The sequence below is a fragment of the Castor canadensis genome, chromosome 13 (assembly GCF_047511655.1).
Source record: "Castor canadensis chromosome 13, mCasCan1.hap1v2, whole genome shotgun sequence".
NCBI lineage: Eukaryota > Metazoa > Chordata > Mammalia > Rodentia > Castoridae > Castor > Castor canadensis.
The window spans coordinates 71,029,147-71,056,590 of record NC_133398.1 but is presented as its reverse complement, the minus strand read 5'-3'; the positions used below and the strand labels follow the sequence as shown (position 1 = coordinate 71,056,590).

At 41.8% G+C, this 27,444-nt stretch overlaps 1 long non-coding RNA gene across 1 annotated transcript; it reads left to right on the top strand.

The window, feature by feature from the left end:
• The first annotated feature begins 2,185 nt into the window (after positions 1–2,185).
• Positions 2,186–26,728, top strand: LOC141415659 (uncharacterized). The gene is made up of 3 exons (XR_012440642.1): positions 2,186–2,299; positions 2,885–2,940; positions 25,762–26,728. It is a non-coding gene; the product is annotated as an uncharacterized lncRNA (long non-coding RNA).
• Positions 26,729–27,444: the final 716 nt, after the last annotated feature.

Below are 27,444 nucleotides of genomic sequence, written 5' to 3'. Positions count from 1 at the left end.
GACAGCCTGCCTTCTCACAAGACGCAGCAAGGCAAACAGTTCTGGCTCACTGATAGCTAGTCTGCCTGCTTGTTTTCCTCAAAACTGCCTCACACACAGGAAACGATGCCTGTGTTACCATGGGACCTGTGTTAGAAAGAATCAAATACAGTTCCACTGCACTCAGCAGCCTCAACCCTCTGCTGTCCTTGTAATGGAATCTGAGGCAACAAAACTTGTCCAGACTCACTTCCTAGAGTTTTGTCAGTTTATGGGTCTCCACTTTACTCAGTCCTGTGATTCAGGTAGGAGAGGGCAGCTGATAGCCTTGACTTCCATAGTCACTTCCCACCTGGAAATTTGTAGGCCCAGACCAATTCTTAAGCTTTCTAATTCTTAAGCTCTTATTCCCTCCCCCTGCCCTGCTACCTAGAAACTGGCAGGGGCAAAAGAGCCCAGTTCTTCAGTGAACCATGCGGCAGCATCAAATACCTTCGAATAACTTCGCAGCAGCTTGGCTGCATCTGGAGTACATCCAGGTGAGTACATCCAGGTAAGCTTCTTCTCTAAGATGTTTGTTGTTACACTATTGCATTTGAACAATTGCTTTTCTCATTTCTGAATCTACCTGTGGCTAACTTTGAGCTCTGTATATGCCAGGTTCACCCTGAGGGTTCCTCCCATTATCTCATTTAAAACTGACAGGGACTGCATGAAGCATTTTTGAGTATTAGGCCCATTTTACTGCTAAGAAAAACAAGGGACCTTAAGCAGTTTTAGATCCATGTTGCTAACATCTCTGCTACAGTGTCTCCCAGGTATAAAATGTGGTGATTTTGTCTTCTTTTGGGGTGAAAGGGTGGAGACCAAATCTTATTTTGGGCCAAGTTCTCAGTTCAGTCCTTCCTACCTGATGGGTGTCTCACAAAATGAGTCTGATTGTCAACAAGAATTCATACAAATCTCTTATCTATTTAGAGCCTTCTAGGTTAATGTAACAATATTAAACCCAGTGGGACAGACAAGAGAGGTACCTGGTCTATTTGGGGAATTAGTCCACATGCAACAGAGAAATCAATTAAATGCTTAAACTGTGAACAAATATTTTAGCCTCAAGAGAAAAGGAAGACCAGAGTCACGGGGAGGTGGTGAAGTTTGAGCTGGCCCTTGAAGAACCATGCCAATGTTAAGAAGTGAAAAGGCAGAGAATGAATGACAGGAGGTGAATAAAGGCAGTCTTGGGGAAAGAGTATGGGGAATTGGCCTGTCACGATCTAATATGGACCTTATAACTTCTGTTTACCATCACAGGTGGGAATTCTGGAAGCCTTACAGACTCTTTTCTTGATTAAAAAAACCTACTTTTTAGCTCAACAGATTTTTCCTCTAAGACCCAGAGAGGGATATATAAGACTCACCTGGGGTGAGTTCCAGGGACAGAGGGGACTGTCCTGCCCCCTCCAGGCCTTGTGTTCCCCCGTGACCACCCTTTTCTACTTCCACTTATTTTCATTGAATTTAGTTTTTAAAAACATAACATGTAGAGGCTTTGCAAGGGGAATAAAACAACCAGAGTTGGCATCCTGACTCTGCCCCCTAGCTGTATGTGGCCTTTGAGGATGAAGAGGGCGTGGCTCTGCATGTCTCCCGTGCTGGGTGATGTGCCAGGCATCTAGTATGTGTTAACTCATTGAGTCTCCACAAGGAAGGTGGTTCACTAACTATTACCATTCCCTTTTATACATGACAAAATGACGGCTTAGCAAAATAAACTACCTGAAGTCACTGTTGGTCAGTATCACTGCTGAGACTCCAGCTCAAGTTTAGTGACCTCCAAGTGTGTGCTCTGAGCCTACTTGTCATTGCTTCTCAAGTCATTAGACTTCCTGGAGGGCCAGTTCTCTTATAAAATATTCATAAATATTTCCTTAATATTAATAAATACTAAAAAATCAAAAAATTCATACCCTTTCTTATGTTGAAGAGTTGGCAAGGAATGATGTGATAATATTCCAAAAGCATCTAGTCTGTCTGTGGATGGAGTGGGTGTTCAGAGGGGACATCAGTACTGGTTTCCACCATTCAACAACAGTGGGTGTTTACATTGTCTTTGTTCTCTATTGTAGCATTTCACATCTTCAAGTATTTTGTAAGCACTCAGGAAGTGCTCTTACATATTCTTGTATCTTTCTCAACCTCTGTCATACCAAAAACCCCACAAAAACTGACAATTGTTTTTTATCTTATCTTTTTCTCTTTATCTTTCACATAGCTTTATAGGTCTGGTTGAAAGTGAAACGAGGAAAGTCCATCAGCAGAGGTGAGTCTATAGGTAACAAAAGATAGAACAAGGCTTTATTGTCCTCAGGTAGAGGTGGGTGATTCTGGGTGCCCTTAGGTAAGACATTAAATACCATTGTGCTAAATACATACAGAGCAGGTGTTTGAGCAGGCGTGGTGGCCTTGGGGAGGATGTGCCACACAAGAAGTGATTGGACATAACTGCACCTCCATAGAAATGAATGCTGCACACCCTCACCTGCTGTGTCTTAGCTATGGGGGACTAAAATAAATATTTTAATTAATTTCAGCTTCCAAAAGAGTCTTGGCAGGCCAGACTTCCGAATCTGCCTCCTACAGGGAAAACAATTTCAAATCCCACAGGTTGGCAGCAAATCCCTCCAGAACAAAAACCAAACCAAAATCATGTTTCTAAGTAAACAAGTGATTGTCCTTCTTATACACAATGCTATGTTTTGCATGTGGCAGGTTGTAGTGACACAATCTTGGGCAAAAGTGGAACCTCAGATCCTTTATCACTTAGCATGAACTGCAGAAGGCCACCACTAAGTACAGTGTGTCCTGATATTAATCACCCATTCTTTTAATCTGTTTAAATGTACAGGTTGGTCCAGAGAGCAGGAGGTACCTAAATTATTACCAGCTCCCAGTGGATTCAGGGTAAGGTTTCCTTTTGCTTTTAAAATGTGCACATGTTGAGTTAGGTGCTGGTGGCCCATGGCTGTAATCCTAGCTACTGATGAGGCTGAGATGGGGAGGATTGAGGTTTGAAGCCAGCCCAGGCAAAAAGTTTGTGAAACTCCATCTCAACCAATAGCTGGGTGCAGTGGTGTGTGCTGTCATCCCAAAATATGGGAGGCCAGCTCAGGCAATAAAAAAGTTTCTGAGACCTCATCTCAAAGGAAAGAAGCTGAACACTGTGGCGCACATTTGTCATCCCAGCAACAATGGGAAGTATAAAATAGGAGGGTCAAGGTCCAGGCTGACCTAGATTAAAAAAACCGAAAACAAAAACAAAAACAAAAAACTTACCTCCAAAATAACCAGAGCCAAAATGGCTGAGGTATGGCTCAAGTGGTAGAGTGCCTGCCTAGCAAATGTGAGTACAGACCCCAATACTGCCAAAAAAAAAAAAAAAAAAAGATGCATTTGTTGGATGCTGTCGTTCACAATTATCACCACCTTATCAGGTGATACTAGTCTTTTACAGATGAGGATCAAGTTTTAGACCTAAATGATTTTCTCTGTAGCACATCTGACCAGGGCAGGACCTGGAATCAGTGATCTGACCAATTCCCTCCCAGTCTCTGTGTTATGCCCCCCATACCATTATATAACAAAAAGTAGCACAGTCCTGTAGAGCAAAGTGCTGTTGCCAAGGAACTTCACCATCCCTTAATGTAACACCTTTACTTTATTCATAAGAAACTCCACAATCCTTTGTTACCCTCACTTTGTCTCTTCCTAGGTCACTGTCTCTTTAGTTTTGATTTGGAAGGGAAACGGAAGTAAGCACACTACATTTTGACCCATCTGCCTTCATAGGTCTGCATTCATTCAAGAAGTATTTATTGAACTCCTTTGTGTTCCAGGTGTGGTACCCATCATGAACCAGCTTCTTTTACACCATTTCTTTTAGCTACAGGATATGGTTTACCTTCTAAATCTTGGTTATTCCTTATTCACCATCTTGAGAGGCCCATCTCACAGAACGTTCTGGAAGGATGGAAACACTCTATGGCTGCTTTTGTAGAGAATAACTTCTCAGCATCCCCAGCCTGCCCTGCATGCAGGCCAAGTGGTTGCACACAGTCAAAAGTGTACACAGCAGATGGCCTTGTGTGCAGAGATACATGCAGAGTGGATGACCAGGGGCACCAGCAGCTAAAATCATTCAGCTTACACCCTCCAATACCATAGCTTGTGTTTGCTACTGAGTTTCCCACTTCTTTCCAAAAACTAAGATAGTCATCGATGGGTTTGCATCCCTGTATGGCAATAATTAGCTGGAATTGACTAGTGACTGCCACTTTAGAGGGAGGTGGGGTCTTTAATTCTCCATAGTCCCTGCCTTGGTTTGAATGTGTGCCCCATTGTTCATATGGTAGAAATTTAATCCCCAATGCAATGGTGTTGGGAGGTGGGCCTATTGGGAGGTGTTTAGGTCATGGGAGTTCTGTGAATGGATTCGTATCATTATTGAGGGAGTGGGTTTGTTATAAAAGTGAGTCTGGTCCCCTCTTGCCCTCTCTTGCTTTCTCTCATGCATGCGTGCTTGTGGGTCCTCCACCTTCTTTCATGGAATCATGAGCCATCATTTGGACAGCACAGATATACCTTTGCATAATTACTCGTGGTACTAATCTATAGAATGAACCATGACTCTTAGTTAAGATGCTTTCTTTCCATGGTTGTTCACAATGTGATCTGTATATCTTCTTTTCTTTCTACATCAAATACCTTAGCAAATACTTACTGATGTTTCTTAAGCTCATGAATGAGGTTCTGTACCAGAGTCCTCTGTGGTCTCATTGGGTAAGATACTGAGTTTTAAGGCTTAAGTGGAAGCCTGAGGAAGTTGCCTATGGTGGAAAGAGACAGGGAAAAAAATCAGTATCATTTCTATATCAAACCCACTTAGGATTGGAAGAAAACTCTTTAAAACCACTTACTCCTTTCCATATTTAAAAGTATTTAGCTCATAATTTGATTATTTAATTTTTTGTTTGTTTTTTAATTATTTTTATTTGCAGCCCTGAGGTTTGAGCTGAGGGCTCATTTGCATCATGCTTACTGGGCAAACACTCTGCTGCTTGAGTCATGCCTCCAGCTCTAATTTTTTTGATGTTCATATTTTACTTAAAATTCTATAGCAGTTGAGAGATGGGAGCATAGCCCAAGAGGTAGAGCACCTGCATAGCAAGCTCGAGGACCTGAGATCAAATCCCCATACTGTAAAAAATAAATTCTACAGGCATTGGGATAGTATAGCAACAACGTAAAGTATTCTGACTTGGGAATTTGACAAACTGGGATGGAATTCCAGTTCTGCAACTTAGCCGTGGGACCATTCACTATTTACTTGCTTTCTCCGAACTTCAATTTATTCTAATAGGGAGAATAACAATACTTTGTGGAGTTTTTGTAAGGATTTGGTAAATGCCATAGAAACTATTATTATTAGCAAAATATCAAATGCAAAGGAAAAGCAACCAAGATAGGGACATACTTCCAGTTGTGCACCTTGTTGGAAAGGACCACAGTAGATAATACACTTGGAAAATTCCCTTTATAGAAACATTTGCAGAGTTACAGGGGATCATTCTTCTTGGAAATGTTAATATATTTCTCTTAGCATCAAGATTAGGATTATCAAGCAAGCATTGCTCCCTTCCCTTGCCCAACTCTGCCAAGCAAGTAATATCTCTGGTTAAATCTATTATTTGGTGATGGGGGAGAATGATGGAAGTAGAATAAACAGGTAGAAGAATATTGAGCTCCAATCACTTTGTTTTAGGTCAGAAAATAAAGTGATTATGGAAGAATATCTGTGTCTTTTTTTGTCTTTTCTACCCACACATCTTAAACATTTGGAAAAAGAACATTCTGAATGAAACTATTGTCTTCTTTGTCCACAAGGTAAACAGTGTCTGGGAAGGTTAATGTTCTCAAACACCTCTGAGGCATGGCTCCATCCTTCTCTTCTTGGTCACTGATCTGTGAAGAATCACTGTGCTGTCCAATCATCCACTGAGACACAGGCTAAACACTTACTGTTGAACAGATCTCCTGGGGCCAGCCTGAGAATGGGATTCAGCCAAGGGCCATGATGAAGCCTGATTTGGGCCAAGGCTTAGAAGTGGCATTTGGGAGATTTTCCTTCTTTATTGTGCCAAATGAATGGTTAGGGGAAAAATGCTCAAAATCAGTTGCAAAGCAAAGTGGATCACAAAAGAAGAAGTGTGGTGTGCTCACATTCTGTTAAGACAATAGAAGACTAGTTGAAAATTTCTGATTAGAGATGTTTGTTTTTAGTCAACAGAATTCACAAGAAAAGGAATGTATTGGAAGGATTGGAAATTTGTACAAGTATCAGTTAATTATTGCTGCATAACAAACAACTCCAAAATTAGTGGCTTAGAAAAATCAATTCATTTAGCTCAGGAATGTAGCCTAGTCTTTCCCAGGTATCTCAGGGCAGCTATGTGTTCACTAGGTGGATCTGCTTCTGAGAATTGACTGTGGCCACTGGGTTCTCCAACAAATGTTCTCAGCGTCCAGCTGCCCAGACCTGTCTTATTCTTATTATAGAGTCAAGGTTACAAAAAAGAACGGAAGCACACCAAGCCTTCTTGAAGTCAAGACTCTGAGATGTCATGCTGGCACACCATCTCACACACACACACACACACACACACACACACACACACACCACACACACACACCACACACACCACACACACACACCCTCATTCTAATGGCCAAAACAAGTCAGGAGGCATCTTACACAAGCAATAAGGAATTGCATGCCAGTTCTTGATGGGATTTCATCTCTTTAAACAGGATAAATATGGAAGCCACTAATTAGGACCATCAATGCATTCAATTTGCCATAGTATAATTCCAGGTAAAGATGAAGAATTAGTTCTCAGAAGGCCCAGGTCAATGGGATCTAATGAAAGAGCTCATTAGGGTTCCCCTATCAGGATGAAGAACTCCGGCATTTCAGTTCCTGAAGTTCACCTATCAGGAGACTGAAACCTCACTGTGGTCACTTGTCTACTGCTTTGCCAGTAGAGGATGTGCCATTTTGATTGTCAGGTTAACATCTGGATTGGCAGTGCCACTAGAAATGATTCCATTGACTGAGGTGCTGTTCATCCAAACGTGGCTGTGGCTTCCTGAATAAGGCAGAAGGAATGATGGGCAATCGACATGGAAGTGCTCTCTGTAGTGTTAACTGGAGTAATATGTGTGTTTTGGATTCATGGAAGAGGGTTTTCTTTTTGTTTGTATATATTCCTGAGATTTCCCTAAAGTAAGTGTCTTACTTATGTAGTTTTTTTTAAAGTTATAAAAAAATTTTTATAGAGAGCCATAATCTTGGGGCAGGATAGATGTAGTAGAAAGGCATCAATATTTCATGTATTTTTGCCTCACCTCTACCCACTCCCTGCACACACACACACACACACACATAACACAAACACATAGATAGGCACTCCTTCCATCTTATTCCCAAAAGGAAACTGTTTTAACTTTGTCTTTTCATTTTTAAAAAAGACAGAAGAGGAAATTGTCTCCAAAATAACTTCCAATTATGAATAATGGTTATATCCAAGTTCTGATTTTCTAGACAAATCATTCCTATATCCTATTTGACTTTTCTTCCTTGGTTATCTCAATGTGCTATATTTTTGCTCTAGAAGCCTCATACCTTCTCTGAAAGCACATAAGAAGGAAGGCCTTTCACTGCTTCTTCCTCTGTGGTCACCCTCAGCAGATGCTGAAATGACAGTCACTGGAAGACCACAGAGATCTAACAGATGTTGCCCCATCCCTGGGGAGTGCTCAAGGCACAGAACTTATAGAGCAGAAATCAGTCCTTGCAAAAATATCTCTGCTCAACTTCACAGCTCCCAGCACTGGAGAGAGGAAATACATAACCGGAACCAGGCTTAGGCTAAAGAAAGATGTAAAACTGCTAATATTTTGAACCATCTGAAAGAAATCATGAAGGTAAGCATTCTTCAGGAGGATATTCCTCACTTCCTTGTCAGATAGCCTGAAATAGGAATTAAGGTCTGGTTCCAAATTCAGAGAAAAAGTATGTTTTTTTCCCCTTCTTTTTATCTTTTCCTTCACAAAAGTACAGTATTTTTTGCTTTAATTTTAAAAGCAAACAAAGTACTCGTGAAAACTCTAATACTGGTTTAAGGGGTGTAAGTGGTCCCATCTGGAAGTTGGTAGCCATCTTGAGAAAAAGATAATAGACATTTTGCCTCATGTGTCCGTTGCACATGAACACCATAAGAGTTCATTACTGCAGGTCTCAACATCTTGGGCGGCCTCCCGCCGCTGGGCTGGGAGGCTGGGCCAGATCTCAGGGGCAGGACGACATGGAGACAAAGCCAGTGCAGTAGAGTCTTGATACACTCCCCACCATCACATCTTCATGTCTTCCAAACTTTCCTTCCTAACTTCAGTACAATCATGAACATCTCAACACCCTGGAGAAGAATAAACTGGAATGAAAGTGCTGTTGTGGACTATCTAGGATTAAGTGAGCAGGCTATTTATATAGGGAGCTAGAATCTCCTTAATTAATATTAGGTTCTCCTTATTCTCAAACCTGCACAATAACCCTGGAGATAGGTACTATAATCTTTATTTTACAAATGGATAAAATTAAGCCTTAAGGGGATTCAGTAACTTACTTGAGGTCATACAGTTTGTTTGACACTAAATAAGAGCACATTGCTCTTATTTCTAAGAGTTTTGTTTTTTTTCTTTTTTTTGCAGTACTAGTGTTTGAACTCAGGGCCTTGCTCTTACTAGGTAGGTGCTCTATCACTTGAGCCACAAACCCAGTCCTTTTTTGCTTTAGTTATTTCAGGTAGGTGCTGGAATTTTTATCTGGGGCCAGCCTCAGACCTCAATCTTTCTACTATGCCTCCTGAGAGATGGGCTTACAGGTGCATATCACTACACCCATCTTACTAATTGAGATAGGGTCTTACTGTTCCCCTTCAGGCTGGCCTTGAACCATGATCCTCCCAAAGTCTACCTCCCTTATAGGTATGAGGCATTGCACCCTGCCTTTAAAAGCTTTAAGAATATATTCTGTGATTCAGATATAGCCCACGGACTAGTCAGACATTAGGTAACAGTGTCTCATCACCACTACTTTTTTCAACTTGAATTTGGATGTCTCGAGCTGGACATAAACTTCCCACTTTGTCACAGTCACCACCATTCTCTACTGTTTTACCTGCCTCAAATCACACATTGAAGTTACCTGTGTGGCCACTGTAGGCATTTGAGTTTGTAACTCCAAGTTTAATTTTGAAAACTTCTTTGACCAATATCATCTGATACTCCTAATGACTGTGTCTAGGAGAAATGATAGATTGCAATTAATGCTGAGAAGATGGTAAAGAAATGTGCTCGGAACTGAAAGTATTTTTTCTACAGACCCTCGGCCCCTAAATTAGCAGAGCCAGTATCCTTTTCACCTTATCAGGATCAATGTCCTACACAGAGCATTTTGAGTGTCCCACAGAGTCTTAGGTGAAGGTCATTGCGCTCCTGGGGATTTGAATTAGATCAGAGGGAAAACTAAAGAAAGGGCAGGAATAACCTGGATTTAGAAAAGACTCAGTTCAAGGATAATGTTTATTTGGTTGATATGCCAGCTCTGGCTCCTCCTGACATCCAGTCTACCCCATGCAAAAAAATAATGGTAGTACATTTCAGGAGGAAATCATAGAGCAATGTACTCTATTTATGTGCCCCAAATAAACTCCGTGAGGCCCCATGGAAATGAAGGGTGGCAGTAGCTCCAAATGATATTTGCCTAACCTCCCCCCATGCCAGGGCATTGCACATTAGAACAGGATTCAGTACAGCAACCATTTAATTTGTTCCTGGGAGTACTGATGAAGATGGTCTATTTTAGCCTTTGACAAGAAGGAAATGGAAGGCAGGCAGGTGTCCAGAGCACTAATCTTTGAAGGGACAATTTCCTTTGTGCAAGAAGTGGGATGCCTCATCTGACAAAGCCCAATTCTTTGGTTATGTTTCCTAAACGAGCCCAATTCAATCCTCAAATTTGCCAAGCAGATCCACTCACACACTTCTTGTTTATATTCTTTCCTGTCTGTCCCACTCAGATGCCATGAAATCAAGACCAAGTAATTTTGTTTATTGCTTGTTTACCAACTAGTACTGTTTTAAATATAACTCATTTAAACCTTCTGTTAGCTGTATGAGTTAGGGACTACTATCATTCCCATCTTACAGATGAGGAAACTGAGGCACAGAGTGGATGAGAACTCTTCCGAAGTCCTGAGGTGTTCATTAATGCCTTGGTTCTTGTTGATGTGACACACAGCTCCTGAATACTGCATCAGTTCTCCTAATCAATGGGGAGAAAACATTTTTCTGAGTGGAAGACGTGTGCATGGGGTTCTCAAGGGATTACATATTTATAGTTGGGACTGAAAAGATAAAATACACTATAACTACTTTGCTCACCTAAAGACACCATTGGAATCCACTGTTGTCTCAATGAATTGAATTCCTGGCTTCCCAGCAAGAGGTTGGGGGCCATTTTAAAGATGGCTAGGCAGTTTCAGAGGAGAAAAACTACTTCAGTAACTGCCATATGTTCATAAGTGCTTTTGATTTTGCTAAAGAAAGGGATCAGTTCCTTTTTCATGTTTAGAAAATTCCTTGATGTGAGGGAGATGTTATTATTGCATGCATAGTAAATATGGTCACTATATATCTTATCATCTAAACTGAGACATTTTAAGAGCAAAAAGAGACATTATTAATAACTAATTAACTGGCATTAAATCAAGGCTCAAATTGGTAAGTAAGGAGATATGTTCACTCTAGTAATAAATAAGGTAATAGAATTTTCAAGCTATGAATCTTCAGACTTGTTCTGGTTAAGCCTGATTAGGATATCACATGGCACCCTTGCTGTTCTTGTCCTGGGCTGGCATGGATAAGTCATCCAGGTTTGCTAGGCACTGTGGGGTTCTATAAGAACAGAATGGGCATCCCACAGGCCAATCTTCAATAGAGCACCTGAACCCTGGAAAGCTTGGCCAGGTCACTTCACGAACACCATGAACCACAAACTTGCTAATGTTCAACAGATGGCCAGCTGCCACCTGTGCCTCCCAATGGATTTTTCTCTGAACTCACATGATATGCTCAAGTTCACTGGAGAGTGGCAGGATGTCAAGGAGACTTGAAACCCTGCCAACTAAGAAACAGCTGAAGGAAATGGAGACATTTAGCTAGGAGAACAGAAACACAGGGAACCAAAGGGATGGTATCAGATAGCTCATGGCTACCATGGACAAGAAGGGGTGAGCTTATCCTGGGCTGTCCAGAGGGCAGGCAATCAGATTTCTGCTCAATGCCTGTGACTTCTTTTTTAGGCCGTTTTTCAATTTTTTGAGAGAAGTGTTTTAAATACTAAAAATAGCATATGCTCTTTGTAAAAAAAAAAATCCAAACATTAACAAAATGTATAAAATGGAAAGAGAATGCCTCCTGTCCCCCCTTACTAAGTTCCACTCGCTAGAATACCCTTGATACTTGTCTTCTTGTTTCCTTTATGTACATGCAAACACACCATCTGCACATATACATATGCCTACCATATGTGTCCCTATAACTCAGTATTGTTTATTTTCAAAAATACAACCATAAATATGCATGTCTCAGAAGGTGATGAACAAAAAGGGCCTTTCCAAGGAAAAATTCTGTAATTTCTAAATGTGATAGAGGTGCCCTCTGAAGGGTCTGAAATATACGACTTGACTTATTGACTGTAAATACTTGAAATGTTATACAATTTCAGTTAATCTGAATGACTTTAAAAACAAAATAGATCTTGCTATACTGCCCATGCTGGCCTTGGTTTTCTGTGCTTAAAGCGATCCTTCCACTTCCATCTCCCAAGTAGCTGGAACTACATGCGTGTATGTGCCACCTCACCTGGCTTAACTTGACACTTTTTCATTTAAAAAATGTACTAGATGCTCCCAGAAATGGGAATAAACATTTTGTTCTAATACTTTTTCTCCCATGAAAAGATGTTCAAATTGTATTAGCTTTTCAAAAATGGATCGGTTAGTAGACTAGTTTTAGCCACTGGGTGTGTTCAAGCAGAGGTTGGTTGACCAGTTGTTTAGGAAGTTGCATTGTGGGAAAGTGCGGAGAGTTGGCCTGGGAGCCTTCTGCCATCTAATTCAACGCTCGGATTCTCTGGCTTCTGGCACCTGCTCACCCGGGTGATGAGAAGGTCGCGTGTGGTGCTTGTGAACAGGACACGTGGCTCCTGATCTCTGCAGCAGAGCAGCCACTGCACACCAGCCTAGCTGGTTGCAGAGGATGCCCACTGCCATGTGGCTAGGGGACAGGAATGCCTGCGGGCAGCAGTTCTTGTCCCAGCTGCTCTTTGGGCATTGGGAGCTTTCAACTTTGGTAACTGGATTTAAAAGAAAATGAATTCTTTTCTAAATATTGCAAGTTTTAAATTTATAGCAAACACTGTACATTCCTAAGGGCCTGGCAGGACAGGAAATTACACCTTTCACCTGCTTCTTATTCTGAGATTTCATCAAGATGGGATTTAGTGGCCAGGAAAGACAATATTAAAATATTTGACCTTAAAAAAGGAACACTGGATAGATCTTCAGTGTTCAGAACCCTCTCTGCTGTAGAGGTTGGATAGATGTGTTTCTTTCCTTTTTATTTCGAATATATATCCAATATGTGTATATATATATATATATATATATATATATATATATATATATATATATATATTGCTGATATAGGATACACATTTAAAACACACATATACACACACGTGTATATATGTACACATATATATGTGTATACACACATATATTAATATAACATATTAGATATGTTTGTTTCCTCTTTCTGACTACTATGTGCATCCCAAATCCCTGGGGAGTCACCATCTTTTATTTCTATGCCCTGTCCATGACTTCAGGACAAACATGCTAAGAAAAACCTCTCCCATTACTAAATGAAGAAAAAAATATGAACGTTCAGCTATTTTCTTCCTCCAAAATGTCAGGCTGCATTTTAAATAGTCTCTCCTCAGGCCAGAATTCTTCATTCATTGAAGAACCTTCTAAAACTCTGAATGGCTCCACTACTTATAAATATTAGAAATTTCTCCAGAATATTGAGGGTCAGGCAAAATGATTAAGTGTGTGTGTAACAGTTACTTCTTACTCAGCATTTACTGTGTTCCATCTACTGCACTGAGAGTTTTACCTGCATTGTAAGTGGATATAAACACATTCAACTCACAGAATAATCTTGGAAATTAAGTTTTACTATTCTCATTTTGCAAAAATGAGAAAGCTGAGGCTCTGAGTACTCCAGAAACTTGCCTAAGAACACAAAATTAGGATTGGAAGAAGACTGTCAGATGTCAAAGTCTGTGTTCCTGCTCAGTGTGCTGTGTGTTTTGGCAATCTCTCATCTTCCTCTTTGAAGTCCACCTCCTCCATTCCAGGGCTTTCTCTCTCTCTCCTCCTCCCATGAGAACAAACACTGCTACAGGTGACTCAAAGCCATTTACCACATTCTAGATCTAAACTGTCTCACTTTCTAGATTTTACTTCCTACTCCAAATCAAAAGTGACCTGTCCCGTATCTCAATTGTGATGCTCCCTTCCCTGCTGCCTTAAGCACAGAAGCCCATTTTGAGATAGAATCTCCAGAAGCAGAGGCCCTGAGTGTCTCTTTTAAGACTATGGAAATGTGATATGCATGGGATACTTTTGTGAGGTTTCAGGGTTGTCACTGCAGTGTAACCTAAAGGGACAGGCCCCAGGCATCAGGTAGATTAGTCACCCTCCCTGACTTCCAATTCCCTTATTTGAAAAGAGAAAGAGTAATTTCCACTTCAGTTTTTCTCTTCCCCTCTCCAAGGATCATCCAGATAAGTGCATAGGAAGTTCTGAATGATGCCAGACACATCATCTATGCTTGGGGCACGCTTCTACTCCAAAGAAATAGAGAGAATATCCTAGAAAGAAATTGGATTTATGAAAATCAGGAGTCAGAGTGGCATCAGACTTTCCAAATGCATCACTGAAATCTAGTTGTCCAAGGAGCAATGCCTTCAAAATAATGAGGGAAAGTCTATACCCAGCCAAACTATCAACTATGTGAGGATAAAATGTAGCCATTTTCACAAAACGTTACATCCTATGAGCCCTTTCTCAGGCACTAAAATGAATGAGCTACTCCTCCAAGAAAAATACACAGGATCTAGGAAGCAGGTAGAAGGAAGGCCTGTAAGGGGCTTTCACAGTTTGATGTTTGGGCAGAGCCCAGCAAGTCACTGGCCAGTCTGGAGCAGGAGGGCAGAGATCCATGGAGGACGTAATCAGGGACACTATGAAACATACAGGAAACCTGGTGTATGTGGAAAATAATGTTGAGAGGGACAGCCATTGTGATGGGGAGTTTGAAAATAATTAATGAGAGTGTAAGGACAATAGGGAAAATATATGTTAATTATTAACTCTAGGAACAAGAAAATATTGAAAAAGAAAGGAAGTGAAATGCTACCTAATATATTACTTGACTCAAAGTATTTAAAATGTTGTAATCATTTATTTGCTGATTATTGAATTAACCAGAAAATTTAACTGCCAAATATAGGTTGGATAGGGAGGGCAAAGTCAGAGAAGTGCTAATAATTCATTTTGAAAATTAGAAAAACCAACACATTACACCTAAAATTGATAAAACAAGAAGTCCAGCTTCAGCAGATCATTTAAAAATATAGGGGCTTATGTCTGAGGAAGCACGTGACAGGTTGGGAAGTAAAGGTTCCTGGGGGCTGCAGTCAGGGCTTGGGACCACTGTTCTCTGTTATTTTTTTTTATTTATTTTTTGGGAGTATTGATTTAATTTTTTTTATTTTTTAATTTTTTTATTATTCATATGTGCATACAAGGCTTGGGTCATTTCTCCCCCCTGCCCCCACCCCCTCCCTTACCACCCACTCCGCCCCCTCCCTCTCCCCCCACCCCCTCAATACCCAGCAGAAACTATTTTGCCCTTATTTCTAATTTTGTTGTAGACAGAGTATAAGCAATAATAGGAAGGAACAAGGGTTTTTGCTGGTTGAGATAAGGATAGCTATACAGGGCATTGACTCACATTGATTTCCTGTGCGTGGGTGTTACCTTCTAGGCTAATTCTTTTTGATCTCACCTTTTCTCTAGTTCCTGGTCCCCTTTTCCTATTGGCCTCAGTTGCTTTTAAGGTATCTGCTTTAGTTTCTCTGCGTTAAGGGCAACAAATGCTAACTAATTTTTTTAGGTGTCTTACCTATCCTCACCCCTCCCTTGTGTGCTAAAGCTTTTATCATGTGCTCAAAGTCCAATCCCATTGTTGTGTTTGCCCTTGATCTAATGTCCACATATGAGGGAGAACATACGATTTTTGGTCTTTTGGGCCAGGCTAACCTCACTCAGAATGATGTTCTCCAATTCCATCCGTTTACCGGCGGTTGGGAAGTAGAGGTTCCTGGGGGCTGCAGTCAGGGCTTGGGACTACTGTTCTCTGTTATAAACCATATTATGACTCTTCAAAATATGGGCATGTATCAGTTGAGGGTGAAGATGAATTCCCATTTGAAAATTAATAAATGCATACCTAAATACATACATATTTACACTAAGTTCTGAGCTGCGGCCCCAGGTTGGCCAGCAGCAAGTTTTGTGACCATGGGTAAGTCCTTTCATCTCTTTGTGCCTCAGTTTCTCCACTCTCAAGAGAAGGTTTGAACTCACTGGCTATTGCCCTATTATCACTATCATCAAAGGTACTATTTGTAGTATAGGCACGATTGCACTAATGCACTATTATCAAAATGCAAACTTAGAAAATGCCTTGGAAAAAACCACTCCTTTTACAAACATATTCTTTTCCCTGGATAATGTGCTAAAATAAACCAAAACATTTTATATTATTTAAATAAAGAGGGGGGGGCAGGGAAGTACCAGGTCTTCAGTGGAATGGCCCCATTTTGTCATGGAGGATTTTCAACACCCAGGCATACTTTGTACGAGACACACTTTTCCTTCTGGCAATGTGGATAGGTGAATATGACCTTGAGTGTTCTCATTTTTGCCTGCTCCATTTTCCCCCTCGGAATAGTTTTAGTGGTTATTAAACTAGAATTCAACATGCAGGAACTCATCCTCCCACTGAAGAGCCATCTGTGTGTCCCTTGTCTGTGTGGATCAACACAGCACTTTGATGGAACAGAAATTTTCACCTCCCCACTCACCTCTAGCCTCATGAGCTGCTCCCTAGCTGTGTGCTACCCTCTGACAAGGAGCAGCAAAGAATCTTTTCAAAAAAAGAGGCAAAATCAAAGTCACAGCTACTCCACAACAGAGAATAAATCCCAGTTCTGCCTCCCGCTGCATTTTTTTTCTTCCTTCTACTCGGTTCTCTTGGCCCTGCCGCCCACACAGCCTGTTGCAGATTGCTGTGCTGTTCTGCTGATTAAACCTTACTTTCTCCCTCAGGCCCATCAGGCACAATTTGTTCTTCTCTGGAGTCAGAGCTCACTCCTCCAGCGCCAGGTGGTCCAGCAGTGAGCAGGTGAAGTTCGCTGGGTCTAATTTTCAAAGAACCATTCCTTTTTCTGGCCAGAGCAACCCCCAGTTGGTCTACTTCCATTAAAACATCAGTTTAGGAAATTGAATCTGACCTCTGAGCTTTTGATTCATGTCTGTGCTCAGAGTTCTAGGTGAGGAGGAGGAGGGAGGCATTTTCTAGGTGGCTATTGCAGGTGCATTTGTGAGCAATTACTACTCTTCTGCTTCTTCACTCAGGCTTGCTGTATTTTGCATAAACTGGCTCATGTAGTGCCTTAACAGCTATATACCCATTTTATAGGTGAGGAGACAAGTACAGGAAGGTGAAATAGCTTGCACAGTTAGGAGTTGATGGAGTGTGATTGCAACGGAGGCCTGTGTCACTGTAAAGCTCAAGTCTTTGCACTTGGGCCACCTCTCTCATCTCCCCAAGGGCACTGCTTGCTTTTTGCTACTGGTACTGAGCTGAGGGCAGATGTGAGGGCCTGATGCAGAAGGCCAGGTCTGATGAGTGGAGCCAGAGATTTAGTGAGTTAATATGGGCTGTTCCCACTTTGTCTAGAAAAATAGTTTCCTTCCATCAAGCGCTGGAGGCTCATACCTATAATCCCAGCTACTTGGGAAGCAGAGATCAGGGGGATCCTGGTTCAAAACCAGCCAGATAAAAAGGGAGACCCTATCTCAAAAACACCCAACACAAAAAAAAGAGTGGCAGAGTAGCTCAAATGGTAGAGCACCTGCCTAGCAAGTGTGAGGCCCTGAGTTCAAATCCCCATTTAAAAACATGATAATTAAAAAAAAAAAACTTCCCTCATTCTTGGCCTCTCTCATTCCTTTAAGTCCCAGGTATAGGCTGAGAAAGGACTATAGGTAACAGGATGTACCATGTAGAATCCAGTCTTCCTTGGTCACAGAATGTCTATGCATTGCCAAGTTATTGGACATGTAGCCTAGGTCAGACAGTGACCTTGCTGCTCTTTTGTTGCCTTTTTCATGCCTCCCTTTTCACTCCTCCATCTGTGTCTTCTTGCTGTGGTGGCCTGAATGTCTCTGTATCACTTTCCTGCTTAGATGATCTATAGTATCATCTTTACTCCCAGGACTGAGGCACCAAGGACTGGCTTGCCATCTGATTTGTACCATCCAATACTCTAGTTCTGGAAGAGAACTGACTGGACCCTATCTTGCAAAAGGGTGGATACCTCTGGGGCCTATGGGTTCACACAGTTGCTTGAAGCCCCATGTCTTTGAAGGCTACACAGACAAGGTCAGCCTCAGCTGAATCCCCTGGGTTTGATCTTACATAACTTTTTTTTTTATTATTTGCTTTTACTGGCGAGAGCTAGAAATGTTTCATTTTAAAAATAACATTTTTGAAAAATAATTTTGAGAATATTTGGGAAGAGTTCCAATATATTACATATTCATTGTAGAAAATTGTAGATGCAGGGGGAGGGGAGAAATAAAGAAATGAAGAGATGAGAAAAACAGATACTTCCTATAATTCCACTCACTGGAGACAACACTGTTAAAAATTCATTCTTCTGGGCCTATCCAAATTAATTTTTATTTATGAAAATGGAATTAGGTTACGTTTACCTGATGCTAGCCTAGCAAACAGCCATTTCTGTCCCTTCAGCTTCGCCGGCCTCTGACTTTGTTCATGTGGGACCTGAGAACATACATTGAGGGATGACTGGGACCTTCTCCAGCTTGAGGTGAGGGAAGGAAAGTCAGTTAGCCTAGACCATTCTGGATAACTCCACCCACCTTGTTGGTGTTGGCTTGAGGTTAAGCATGTGACATTATTTTGACCAAAGAGATGTGAGAGATCTCCGTGGGGAGTAACAATTGCATTGCTGAGTGCTCTTCCATTGCACGCTGAAGTTTCGGTCTGTATTCCCCAGGTGAAGAGTCTATGTGAAAAGCTCCCAGGTGATGCTAACATACCTCTTATTGAGAATCACAGGACTAGGGAAAGCTGCTCAGTAGTCAAATTAAGGTAATTATAGGTGCCCTCCTTTGCGGCCTGTCTCCCCATTCGAATTTTGTTATATCAGAAGCTTCCCTTACATTATTGAGTAACTCATGATCCAGTGTTCCCTAATGAACTAACACTCTTCTCTGAATAGCCTGCCTCTCTAGAACATTCTTATGTTCACCTCATGCACCAATGCCCCCATTATTCATTTGCATCCATTCATCAAAATGCATACCTCCTATACCCAATTTCTCATAAAATTCCTCTTGGATTTCTAAGATGACAGGATCCAACAGATAGTCTTAATTATCCCTTCAAGCATTAAAATTAATTAATTCTTCAATGGTATGTTAGTCAGGATACTCCAGAGGAAGAAACAGAAGCAATCATGTATGTGTGTATAATTTGTATCATTACATATTTATATATATAGCCTCTCTGCTCATGGAATGATAGGAGCTGGTTCACGCAATCATGGAGGCTGAGAAGTCCCATGACCCACCATCCACAAGCTGGAGAACTGGGGAAGCCAATACTGTAAATCTAGTCTAAGTCCAAAGGCCCCAGGAATGGGGGTTGGAAGTTGCTCTTGGTCTAAGTTCCAGAGTGAGCCTGGCTGGAGAGCCAGGAGCCTCTTTGTCCAAGGGCAGGAGAAGATGGGCAGCAGTCTTAGCTCAAGCAGAAAACAAATTCCCACTTCCTTTGCTTTTTTGTTCTCTATAGGCCCAGTATGGATTGAATGATATCCACCTACATGGGTACACAAACCATGGGGTATTTGCATGATTGGATTTCAGACAATAGTTAAGATGAATGAACCAGGGTAGGTTTATCAAATTGAAAAATCTCAGAAGCTTAATGTTGAGTACACAAGCATAGTTTTCAAAACTCAGGTGCAATTTGACACCTTTTACCTAAAGTTTCTAGGATACACTATTATTTTGTGTATCATTAAGGCAGAAAAATACTAAGAAAATTCTGACAAAATACTTTCTTGTCAGTTCTAATTTGGACACAATGTACTTGATTAGACAGACTTTAAAAAAACACTTATTTATACATGTGAAACAGAAGAAAATGTAAGTAAAATACATCAGCTAAGGTATTCTCTAAACTCTCTCACACTTGAAATCTGACTTCTCTGAGTGCTTTTCTGATGTCTGTGTTTTCCACACACAAAAACCTTTCCATCCATCTAGAGAATTGGTGCTACTGCATTTCCAAAAAGAATCCATAAAAGAAGGAAAAGTCATTGGCTCAGGCCTCTTCTGCTAGTTTTGCAGTCAGCTAATAGCTAGCCTACTTTTGGTTCCTGCTTCTGGAACATGGAAGACATTTCTGACTTGCCACCTCCTCTCTGCCTAGACATTTGGTCCCTGAGGGTAAAAAGAGTGCCCTGTAATTGTCTCCAGAATTTTCCCATGCTTCTGACACCCATTCTGCAGGTTTGTCCCTGGTACTTGTGATACTGAAGCATGGGCAGGCAATGATGGCTATGGCACAGGACCTCTTGGTGTTGTACAACATCAATTATGAGACCTTACTGATTTCAGAGATCAGAAAATGTGAAAAAAAATGTGCTTTAGAAACAAAGAAATCTGGTAGCTGTCATTCATGGATTAGAAACCTATATAAAGGGCTGGGGATGTATAGTTTAATTGGTAAAACACTTGCCAAGCTTGCACAAGGCTCTGGGTTTGAGCCCCAGCACCACAGCATATGTTATATAAAAAATGTATAAATCTCTGCACTGACGATGATAAACACCAAATTCAAGATAATTGCTCTCCCAGAGAGGGTGGTCATGGGGAAATGGAGGTATGTGACTGAAACTTCAAGTGAACTATTGCTGTTCTAACTTTTAAGCTAGGTGGTAAAAGCGTGGGCAGGTGCTTGTATTATTTTCTACACATTTTATGACAGACATTTCATAATAGGAAGAGGAAAACTGTAACTCTAATGTGATTCTGTTACTATGACTGGTTGTGTGGATTCAAGGAAACTATCCATTCTACATTTTAAAGATGGTAATACCTGCTTCAAAGGGATTTTGGATTGTCATGAAGGTCAAACAGCAAATGCTCGTGGACACCTTTATTAAACTGTAAAGCACATTACAGAAAGGCCATTAGAAGTACAATAATGTGCAAGATGAACCCAGGTATGGGCGACAGGTGGTTGTAACAATGGCCCCTGGGCATCAGGGCTCTCTGAGTCCACACTCTGGTTGTAATGGCACTTTGCTACTTCTGTTTCCTCACCCCTGACTTTGGGCTGGCCTTGTAACTTGCTTTAACCAGTAGAATATGGCAGAGCCAGGTGCTGGTGGCTCACACCCGTAATCCTACCTCCTTGTGAGACTGAGACCAGAAGGATCTCATTTGAAACCAGCCTTGGTGAAAAGTTTGTGAGACCCCATCCCAACCAATAGGTGGGCGTATTGGCACACCTGTCATCTCAAGCTACCCAGGAGACTGAAATCAGAAGCATCATGATTCCAGGCCAGCCTGGGCAAAAAAAAAGTTTGCAAGACCCCATCACAATGAAAAAAAAAGCTGGGCATGGTGGTGTGCACCTGTCATGCCAGAGAAGTTGAGAAGCACAAAATAGCAGGACCTTGGTCCAGGCTGTCTTGAGCAAAAAGTGAGATCCTTTAGCCAAAATAACTAGAGTAAGAAAGGACTGGAGGAGTGGCTCAAGTGGTAGAGCACATGCCTAGCAAGCCTGAAGCCCTAAGTTCAAACCCCAGTACTGCCAAAAAAAAAAGGCAAAGTAACAATGTGCAAGTTGCAATGTTGTAATAAAACAATTGAAGTAATCTTCGTGGCCATGAATGAAAAATGAGTAAAATGGATACATAAACCACCCTGAGGCCACCGTCCTGCTGGGAAGAAGCCCAGTGTCCTATCGGGATGAGCAGCCACACAAGAAGCAAGAGGTCCAGCCACCATTAGCCACCACCACAAACACCTATCAGGCCTGTGTGAGGCCATCTTGTACCTTCCAGCTCTGCTAAGCCTCCAGAAAAATGCTGCAGACCAACAGAGGACTCCAGCGTCAACTCAGAGTCAGGAGGCACACTGCATCGTCTCTGTTTCTAGCACCATGTTGTAGGAAGGTGTGTGCTGCAGCACAGTCCCCCTGAAGCTGCTGGCCTTTGAGGGTCACACCGACCCTGACCAGCAGGCTGGTGTGATGTATTTTACAGATCACAAGACACTGCATTTGCTTTATCATATTCTTTTTTTTTTTTCCTTCTTCATACTGGGGTTTGGAACTCAGGGCTTTGCGCTTGCTAGGCAGGTACCACTTGAGCCACACCTCCAGCCCTGCTATATTGTACTATGTATCAAACAGTAATTATTAAGCACCTTCTGTGAACAGATTACTGGCTAGGTGCTACAAAGACTACACAAAGGCACTGTTGACAGCTCAGTTGGAGCATTTAAAGCACGTGTAGTCACATCAAAATGAGAAGATGTAAACTATAACAAGTCAAATAAAAATACTAATGTGAAAAATACAGTCAGTCCTCCATAGGTTCTGCATTTTTGGATTCAACAATTCACGGATCAAAAAAATTCGAGAGAATTGCATATGAACAGGTATGAGTCGTCTTCTTGTCAATATTCTCTAAACAATATAGTGTAACAACTATTCATATGACATTTTATTAGGCAGTGTAATAAATCTAGAGCCAAGTGTGGTGGTACATACCTGGCATCCCAGCACTTAGGAGGCTGAGGCAGGAAGATGGTGAGTTGAGGTCAGCCTGGGCAACTTAGTGAGACCCTGTCTCAAAATAAAATTAAAAAGTAGGTCTGGAGGTGTAGCTCAGTGGTAGAGCACTGGCTTAGCATGAGTTCAATCCCTAGTACTGGGGAAAAAAAAGAAGTCTAGAGATGACTTTAATTACTCAAGAGGATGTGTGTAGGTTATATGCAAATGCTATTTTATATAAGGCACTCACAGATTTTGGTATGGGGGTGGTTGTCTTAGAACCGATCCCCACAGATACCGAGGACCAACTGTACATGTTATGCAGAGGAAAGCTAACATTTGTGAAGTTTTCACTATGCAGTAGAAACTATGACCTCCTCACTTCTCAAAACAGCCCTGTGAGTAGGTACAAGGATAATTCCCATATTTTAGATAAGGAAAGTAAGAACACTGAGATTAAATTGTCCAGGGTCATACAGGCCCAGCAATCTGACTGTAAAGTCTGTACACTTATAGAGTTTACCTTGGACCAAGTGAATGACAGCAAGAGCCACCATGTTCTGGCTGAGCAATAGAAGACCCCATAGGGGAGAAAACACCTCAGCCGGTCCCAGAGGATGGATAGGAGTTGGGATGGCACTAAGGTAGAGGGGTTCCAGGTGGTGGTCACAGCAGTAGAAGACAGTGGGCAGGCACACATAGGAGGACTTGTGAGTGGCTGCACCCGGCTGGGAGAGAACCTGCCTCCCTCCCACCCAGGAGCACGCGAGACTGTCCTTCCTGCTGCTATGTCCCAAGGAGACCATGGTCTGCCTGACAGGTTGCCCAGAGAAGGGGGTTGGGAGGGGTTTGGAAAGTGGAGAAAAGGGTTGCGGTACTGGTTGGGCTGTGAGACAGAACCAAAAAGAGGGACAGGAGGGTCACAAGGGCCACTTGAGGTTCTCGCCATCTTCTGCAGTGGGAGAGAGCAGGTACTTGGCAGGAGCTATCTTCCAACTGCCCCATAGAATGCTGTCACTGGCCAGGCCCACACAGAGGCCATGCATGGCATACTGGCTGAGGAGAGAAGAGGCCAGGGCTTAAAGACAGTCCATTCACTGGGCAGGTAGAGTTGCTACTCACGACCCTATATGTGGTGGCACTCAGACAACCTTCTCCTGTCATCCTACACCAGCAGCAGCAGACCTTGTCTATGACTCAAGAGGGAACAGTGACTCAGAGATGCTTTTGAAGTTTTCACTTTAAAAAAAATTGGGATACATTCATTATATGGGACGGGGGAATCACAGTGACAATTCCAGTTAGTCTTGTATTGTACATTATTTACATTGACCCCATTGTCTCTCCCCCTCAGCCCCTCCCCACCCCACTTAAAGCAATTGCAAGAGGTTTCTTAGTTCTATTTCATATAAGTATATGAAATCCATCAACCATATACCATCACCTTAATCTCCTTCCTTAATCTCCTTAATCCCCTCCAGTAATACCCCCTCCACCCCACACACTGTGCCTATTTTACAGTCCTGGTTTTCGTTATTAATATTTAACTTGATGTTCAAAGGGATGTCTCAATCTATGCCACTGTGGGTGTGCTTTACTTTGGTCTGTTCAACCCTTCCATTACTCTCCCTTACCCCTTTACCTCCCACCTCCCCATTTTTCAACAGCTTTCAATACACATCCTTATATCCTCTACCTTCCCATCTTATGCTATGCAATATTACTTTTGCTCTATTCTCTTTTCCTTTCCCTCTTTTCTCATCCTGGCTAATGAAGTTTTCACTTATTAATAATCTGAATTATAACCAAACATGTTAATATGAGGCCAATTCTTGTTCGTTGCTTGTATTTTTAACCAAGCAATGTCACTTGACAATGTAAGTGCCCACGGCACCTGTATGGTGGGGATGAGGGTTCTTCACCATTTCAGGCGTGGCCCCCATTCATGAAGATTCTGGAACATCCTGACAAAGGTGAGGAACCATGAGCAGCATGTCTGGCTCACCCCTCCCTCCTTGAAGCCCTAGAGAGCTCCTGTCCCATTGGGCTTCAGGAAAGGATTGAGTAGACAGGCACTGGAAATGGGCCTTGAAAGGTGGGGAAGATGTTGACAGTTGAGACAGGTGGTGGGGCAAATGGAGCAGAAATCTGGGCCTCTGTAGGGGATGATCAAGAAAGGAAAGATCCAGGACTTGTGGGGCTGGGGATGTGGTTTAGGTAGAGTGCTCACCTAGCCTGTGCAGGGTCCTGGGTAATGGAATAATATGAGAAAGATGAGACATTGGAGTGGTGTTGGCAGGCGAGCCTTGACCAGGAATGGTTTGGACACATGGCATTCCACTCTGAAATAGGGCAGAGAAGAACACTAGGTGACAGTCAAGAATATACCTGGCCAGTTCATTAATCAACCTTGTAGATCTAGGGTAAGAGCAGATGGCTGAAAATCTTATCACTATAAGTATATACTGCTTAAAAAGGTCAGAAGCCTCTACCTAAACACACATTTACTTGAAATGTAAAAGAAAGTCCATATTTTGGTTTTTTTCCTTCTTCTTTTTTGGTTCTGGGTAGGGGTACATTGTGACATTTGCAAAAGTTCTTACCATTTATTAAATATATTGTGCTTAAATTCACCCCTCTGCCATTCTCCTTTATTCTCCCACCCCCATTCCTGGAGTATTTTGTTAAATTTTTTAAAAATTACATTTTGTAGTACATAGGTGGGTAGGAACATGTGAAATACAGATGAGTAAAAAGGAGGGAAAATTAAAAAGAAATATCTCTTTACAGTTCTACTATCTTTGAGGCCTTCCCTCCAATATATGTATCTCAATAGATATGCCAGAAATGGACTCATTCTGTTTAAAAACCTTCATTTAATCCCTTAACAATAAATCATGATCACTTGTTCAATAAGTATGCTCCCTGGCATCATTTTAAATGGCCTCTTGTTAGTCCATGTTGAAGTATCCCCCATACTGTTTATATAGAAAGCTACAATGTATCCATGCAAAGGACCTGTTCTTCCATGTAGGAAAAAAGGTACTTGAAAACACAACTCCCAGGGTTATTCTTATTGTCACGATGTTAATCACTAGAGTCCTTGTCAGTGACACCCTGATGAAGCACACTGTAGCCTTCCAAAAGGGTCTTTAGGTGGTGCTGTTTGATGATACATGTCCTGCAGAGCTGAGATGGGCTACTCAGCCAGCCCTCTCCTGTTGTCATTGTGGGTTCTGTGTTTACTGAGACTCCCTCCAAGAGAAGGGATGACAATCAGATATTTTGCATTGTTTGTGAGCGACATGAATTCTTGAAACATGACAAACTTTAACAGATTTATTATAGATTGTAAAATTTTATTCATAGCCTGAGCAACAGAAAATCCTTGTTCTACTAGATGAGCAGATGTCAGACGGACCCTGATCTTCAAATGCTGAGGGGACGTGTGCCTCCTGGGTTTGAAGAGCGCATTTCCGCAGGCATCATATGAAGTATGAAGACTGGCTCTTGGATGGAAGCATCTCTAAATGTAAACAAATACAAATTTGAATCTCACAGAATGAAGCTTAAGGTCCTCGCTGCCCCCTCTAGTGGTCGTGTCATATGTCATTCAGTCTCACGGCTAGTTGGGTCCTGGCCTGTGAATTCTAGCGCCCTCTTGCGGAGGGCAGGAAGAGGCCTCCACATTTCTGAAATTGCCCACCGGCTGCGCAGAAGTCGGCCAATTGCAAAGACAAACTCCACCTGCCGGAAGGACCGTTCAACACTGAATTACCCCTACCAGGGCATGTGAACTTTTATCTCCCTGCAAGAATTCTTAAAAGCAGAATTGAATCAATTCCCATTAATTGTATGTCTTTTTGATTAAATATCTTTTCTTATTGCTCTGTTTATTCTGTGACATTAGAATATCTTCCCAGTCAGAATTAGCCTGTTAATAATATCGCCTCATTTATCAGACATAGTCTACAAATAAAGAGAGGACAGGTGGTATAACCTTTGAACCATTTGTGTGGATTCAGCTTAACAAGAGTGCAGCCATCTTGAGTCATAACTGCCCTGATTACCCCACAGTAACCTAGTTGGTTTTCCCTGCATAGTTTCCCAGAAGACTATAAATAGATAAAAACCATCAGAGTGACATGTGTATTCTTATAACTGAACCCTGGTGCCAGGAATGTGCCCAATTCTTTGATATTAACTTCAGATAAACCAGGTAGAGTCCAGCCAGGATGAAGTCACCTTTGTCCGAAACTCTATGTACCCTTCCTTCTGACCCAAATTACATGATGTACTTGGTCTTGCTGCTGCCCCAGGCATGTTTCTGTCAGGAAATCCCTCAATAAATTGCACTCTGCAATTCTAGCACTGTCTCCCTTTCTTTGGTCTCACAGTACCTTGAGGCTGTGTCTTGTAAAATGGGTCAGGGTGATTCTGAAACACCACTAAATATTTCTTAGGTTTTGCAGATAGAAGATCGATATTAAAGGCTGGACTGTCCTAGTTCCAGTTCTGGATCTGTCACATGCTGACTGGGAGGCAGACAGGTTCCTCTGTCAATTTCTCCAAACTTCATTCTCATTACTGTGAATGAACAATAAACACAGTTCATGCCTCGGAGGATTATGGTGAGAATTGAAGGAGAACGTGGAGGCCTAGCTCCTGGTGTTCAGCAAGTGTCAATGATCACTATTGAACTAGAAAGACAACTTTTTTTTTGAGACAGGGTCTCACTATATGTAGCTCAGGTTAGACTTGAACTCATGGTACTCCTGCCTTAGCCTCTCAAAGTGCTAGAATTACAGGTGTGTGCTACCATGCCAGCAAGATGAATGTTTTCTTTTTTTAAATGCATTACATTCTTCCCTGCCTTCTTAAACAGAGTATGATGGCTGACATTAACCATTTTCTCAGAAATGCAGACTTTTCCTTTCGAAAATTGGCTCTGGCCCCATAAACAAGAGCAGTAAAGTGCTGGGAAGCTGATGAGATCTGTGTACAGTTCCCCTGCTTTTTGTACTACACAGCTGAAGGTCTGGACGTGACCTT